Source organism: Phoenix dactylifera, unplaced genomic scaffold, assembly GCF_009389715.1.
Source record: "Phoenix dactylifera cultivar Barhee BC4 unplaced genomic scaffold, palm_55x_up_171113_PBpolish2nd_filt_p 000574F, whole genome shotgun sequence".
Classification (NCBI taxonomy): domain Eukaryota; kingdom Viridiplantae; phylum Streptophyta; class Magnoliopsida; order Arecales; family Arecaceae; genus Phoenix; species Phoenix dactylifera.
Window position 1 is genome coordinate 231,749 of NW_024067976.1, and position 6,010 is coordinate 237,758.

A 6,010-nucleotide genomic window follows, 5' to 3' on the forward strand; every position below is an offset into this window, starting at 1 on the left:
GGTCGATAGATCCCATCTAGATGCAACCCTATTCCAAAATGAACCTACTGCAGCCAATTCGCACTACAAGAACCCGAATGACTAGGGCCCAAGTTTACATGCTCGTCAAACTACAGCAACTTCACAGTGAATAGCTGAGGTATCGCAGGTCAAAGGACCAGTCATACAACTGCAGTATAAGTAGTCACTGACGAGTGGATAGACATCCATATGACTACTATCTTTGGTCACGCTCAGTACCTTGTTCTCTAACAAGTACTTGCATAATCACTCCAGTATCTCTACACTGTGGACTCGAGACTCGTCCATCTGATTAAGTGATCTGTGCACTCATCTCAGCGGATCGATCATCGTCCCTCGTGATGGATCCATCGATCAGGAGCATTTAGAAATTAATCCCTAATAACACGTGCCTCAAATTCTCAACTCCTTGAAATTATGTGTCATCATCTATAAATTTCTTGGACGATTCATGGACACATACAGACATGAATGAAAAATAAATTATCCAATCTTATTTATTAATAAGTGTCAAATTACAAATTTATGCCCTATATTACAAATATGCGTCAGCCACGTTGGCTTCTAGGGCATACTTCTAACAGTCACGAAGTCCATTATAATGTGTTTCCACTTCCACTTTGGAATGTTAAGAGGCTGTGGTTGTCCTTCTAATTTTAAGTGTTCAGGTTTCACTTGTTGGGACATCAAACACAACACAACATACTGGGCAATCTCCCTCTTCATATTATTCCACTAAAAGTTCTGTTTTAAATCCACATACATCTTAGTACTCCTAGGGTGTGCTATATAAGTAATGTCATAGGCCTATTTCAAAATCTCCTTCTCTAGTTCTACATCATTAGGCATAGACAGTCTAGTACGAAACCTCAAAGAACCATCATTATAAATACAAAAGTCTAGGCGAGCAACAGCTTCAACCTCACCTCTGATTTTTTGTAGTTGGGAGTCACTGCCCTGAGCTTCTTTAATCCTCTTAATCAATGTAATTAATGTAGGCTAAACCTTTAGATAAGGGAGAGGCTTACCTGAACTATGGAACTACACTACAATTTCTAACTTTTCAAATCTTCTAAGATAAGCATTTGGGTAGTGATCAAAGCAGCCAAACATCCTGAGAATTGTTGCTAGGCATGTGCCACCATGTTAGATTTTCTTGGATGGTAATTAATGGGCAAGTCATAGTCCTTCAAAAGCTCTAACCATCTCCTTTGTCTTATATTCAGCTTCTTCTGAGTAAAAATATACTTTAGACTTTTATGGTTAGTGTATACCTCATATCGCTCACCATAGAGATAATGCCTCCAGATCTTAAGAGAAAAAATAATAGCTGCCAAGTCTAGGTCATGAGTAGGGTAAGTTTGCTCATAAGGTTTTAACTATCTGAAAGCATAAGCAACTACTTTACCATGCTGCATCAAAACTCCCCCTAATCCTTTCTTAGATGCATCACTGTAGATAACGAAGCCCTCATTACTAGAGGGTAACATTAGATCAGGAGCTGCTATTAATTTCTTCTTTGACTCTTCAAAACTTTATTCACATTCTTCAGTCCATTCAATTTTATCTCCTTTGGAGTTAAAAAGGTCAAAGGTACAACTATGCATGAGAACGTATCAACAAACCTTCTTAATGGCTAGCTAACCCTAAAAACCTGTGGACTTTGTTGGTCGACTCTAGTTGACAATTGCTTCCACTTTATTTGGATCTACCAAAATACTTTGATACCACATGCCCCAAAAATGCTACACTTTCTAGCTAAAATTCACATATCTTTAGCTTTGTATACAACTTCTTTTCTCTCAATACTTGAAGTACACATCTCAAATGTTCTTCATGCTCCTCTTTACTTTTAGAATATACTAGGATGTCATCAATAAAAACTACCACAAATTGATCCAAGAGGGGTTAGATCCATAAATGTTGTTGGTGCATCGGTCAATACAAATGGCAGCATGAAAAATTCATAGTGTCCATATCTCCTCCTAAAAGCTAGTTTGGGAATATCTTCTGCCTTAATTTTCAACTGATGCTAGCTTGACCAAAGGTCAATTGGAGAAGACATAGGCTCCTTGCAGTTGATCAGACAAGTCATCAATTCGAGGCAAAGCATATTTGTTCTACAAAGTCACCTTATTCAATTCTCCATAATCAATAAAAAGTCTCATATTTCCATACTTCTTTTTCACAAATAACACCAGAGCTCTCCAAGGCGATACATTAGGTCTAATAAAATTTTTATCTAACAATTCTTGCAATTGCTCCTTCAAGTCAGCTAGTCATTTTATACGGAGACTTAGAAACTAGTGTGGTGCCTTGAACTAGCTTAATTGAGAATTCAATCTCCTTTTTAGGTGGAAATCCTAGCAAGTCCTCGGGGAAAACATCGGGAAACTCTCTAACAATAGGAATATGGACCCAAGGAACTAATTTTGATTATTACAAAATAATTGAGTAGGTTACTAATGTTTGTGTGTTTTGGAGTAGTTTAAATTATTCTTCAACAAAACCTTAGAAGCTTGAACATATACAGAAGCATGGAGATGCTCAAAAGATCAATTTTCAAGGTTGGAGACAAGTTCAAAGATGCTCGAAAGCTTCTGAAGCATGTGAGCTGATTCTAGTTGGCAAGTAATCGACCCCTGGATGTCTACCAATCAAAATAATGAAGTTTCAGCATTCTAAACATCAAGAGTTGACCCCAGATGTTTACGAGTCGATCTCGAGATCAACTCCGATACTTGGGAGCCATTTGGCAAGCTTGGCATAAACTAGGAGTTGATCTCTAGGTCAACCCCTAATAATGTGCTATATGCAAGAAACAGAAGTATTTTTCTGATCACTTCAGGAGTCGACCTTAGGGTCGACCCCTAAACTAGCGGTCGATCTAGAGGTCAACCCCTCTATTCTGTTAGGCCTATAACAACTAGTTTTTCAGCATAAAAAATTTGCATTTAATGAACCTTACCCATTCTTCGACGGTCTTCATTGGCTAGTATTTGCTCTCCAACGTTTCTTCTTCATTAAGGGCTTCCAAAAGGTAAAGAAACAAGCTAAGCATTAAGAGATTAACCACATTCAAAGAAAAATAGCCTTATTTATTTACAAAAATTCAATATAAGTTCAACTACCATTTCAAGAGCATTGATTGAAGATCTCCAATTGATGTGCACATCAAAGAGGGCTTCTCTTAGCAAATCAAAAGGGATTTAATTGTTTTTATTTTTTCTCTTTAAGGACCTTTTATTGTATTCATTGTTCTTTCATTGTATCCTTTTGTACTTGTGGGTGATAAGTTTCAGGTATGCTGAAACTTGGGCACAGATTGATCTGTAACTTGAAACGAAGTATATAAGGATGACTTGTACCTAAAAAAATGAGTGGCTAGTTTGGGATAAGCTAGGGTTATTGGTTGGTGGTATTAGATAATGAGTGGATTGAAATTTTTAAGTAGGTTGCTTGGGAAGTGGATGTAGGTACAGGGTTTGGTATAAAACCACTCCAAATCTCTTATGTACAAGTGCCTTGATTGTTTGTTTTGGGTATTTTATTTTTTAAAATATTTACTACTTGTACTTGTCTTTGTACATCACATACATATTTAAAATTTAATTTTTTGTTGCACATAATTAGTAGAATTTTTGAAAAATCTAATTCACCCCCCTCTTGGGTTGTTTCACTGAAAAACAAGTAGTATCAAAGCTTAGTACTCTAGCCCTCATTAACCTAATTATCAAAAGTTAAAAATTAATGGTAGCTCCAATTGGATCCTCTCTCGCCAAGGGACATTCTAGTAATAAACCCCCTCTTTTCAATGGAATGAACTACCCTTATTGGAAAGCATCAATAAAAACTTTTATTCGAGCACTCGCTTGTGATATATGGACTATCATACAATGGACTACACATACCCACAAAATTAATCGATGATGTGCACTCCCTCAAGCCTAAAAGAGAATGGGATGAGTTTGATACGTAAATAGCTCAGCTCAATACTAAAGCCATGAATATCTTATATTGTTCTTTGGATGCCAATAAATTTAATAGAATTTTAAGTTATGACTCTACAAAAGAGATTTGAGATAGGCTGGAGGTAAGTCATGAGGCATTAACTAAGTTAAAAAATCTAAAATTAATATATTTGTACATAAATATAATGTTGACCTAAAAGGTTTGATTTTGATGATACAAAATGTTTGAGTAAGAAGTCTACTAATCACTTGCTTGGAGTGTACTAGAATACTCATAGAAAGCCAAAAAGATATCAATCTATAACTTTCAATATGGAAAAATAAAACTCAAAATTATGAAGTTCTACATAAGAGGAGTCGACCCCAGGAGCACTATTAGTCGACTCCTGAACATCCACGAGAAAAGACAGAAGACTTCATCTTTGGGCAATTTCAAGAGTCGACCCCAAGATATATACCAGTTGACTCGGGCACTTTGGCATGCTTTCATGAGTCGACCCCTGAAGAGTCTCAGAAGAAAGATAGAAAGAGATGAAAATCTATACTTTCACGAGTCGACCCATGAAGATCGCGCGCTGACTTCTATTGAATAATTGTCGACCCTAGAACTTGACTTGTCGACTCCAGAATGGCCATAAATAAAAGACAGAAAGTAGCCAAAAATAGCATGTTAGCGAGTCGACCTTGAAAGATCATGAGTCGACCCTCAATCAAGGATGAGTCAACCCTAAAGAATAGAAGAGTCGACCCCATAATGACCGCAGGCAAAAGGAAGAGCGTAACAAAGGCAAGAACTATTTTAAGTCGACCCTTAAAGATCATGAATCGACTCCTAAAGATTACGAGTCAACCTCTAAAGAAGTTGAGTCGACCCATCTGCGACTGACAATAATATGACTAGTTTTTCTATAAATCAGAATGGTTGTTTTTGCCTCCCAATGGCTATTTCAACCTATCTAATGGCTAGAAATATCTTATAATTATTTTTTAATGATATAAATGAAAGAGTAGATGCCCTATAAGCCAATCATTTGATGGGTTTCTCTTTGTAATCCTCCAAATCATGTATTTTGACACTCGATATATATCAATAAAGGCATTGTGTTTCATCATTTGCTGCTTATCTATTTTATTATTGGATGATGAACCCCATAAATTAGGACATTGATTTTAGGGTTATGATGAGATTATACCAGTGAGACCTAAAATCCTAAAATCCTAATTTAGAATATTCCCAGTCAAATTGGTATATTGAGTCGGGGATCAATATTACCGGAAAGACTGGCACATCTTATGTATGCTCAATGTAGAGGGTGATTGATCTCACAATCACTTGTGTGAGACACTAATACAAAGATGTGGGTGCTCATTAGAGGAATGAGTTCACTGAAATGACCAGCCATGAGAACATCTTATGGATTCTTACTTAATTATCAAAAGATGGTTCTCATAGTGGGAGTTGTGCAAGTGATCCTTAGACCTGAGATCACCATGGTACCTTGTGCACTTGAAGCTATATTTTGGTTTACCCTCATTCACGACATTGCGTTGTGTACGGGGTATTCTGGATATGGTGGATTTTGTACGAAGGTTGTGAGTAGGTCAACAAGGAATCAGTCACTTCTAGTAAGAGAAGGTAACATCCTACTTACTCTAATCTTATGATGATTCACGAAGCCTTTGATCAAAGCAAAATGAATATTAGAAAGAGTTTCTAATGTTTCATTGTTTGAATTATCATATAAAAGATTGAGAGAGATATGAATAAGTGATTGAGTTTGATATTGATCCATACTCGAGCACTTATTCAGGATGTAGTATGACTGAGGGATTGAATTGCACAGTAACTTTCCACTGAAGGGTATGTTTGGATTTGTCCAATACATTCCTCATCTTCCGGGTAGACATGATACGTTGCTAGACGTCAATCATGTCTTGTGGGTTGATCGGATCAAAGAGTTTGATTAGATCAAAGCATCAGAAAGGTTCTGATTGCTAAGTCAGGTTTAGCACTAAAT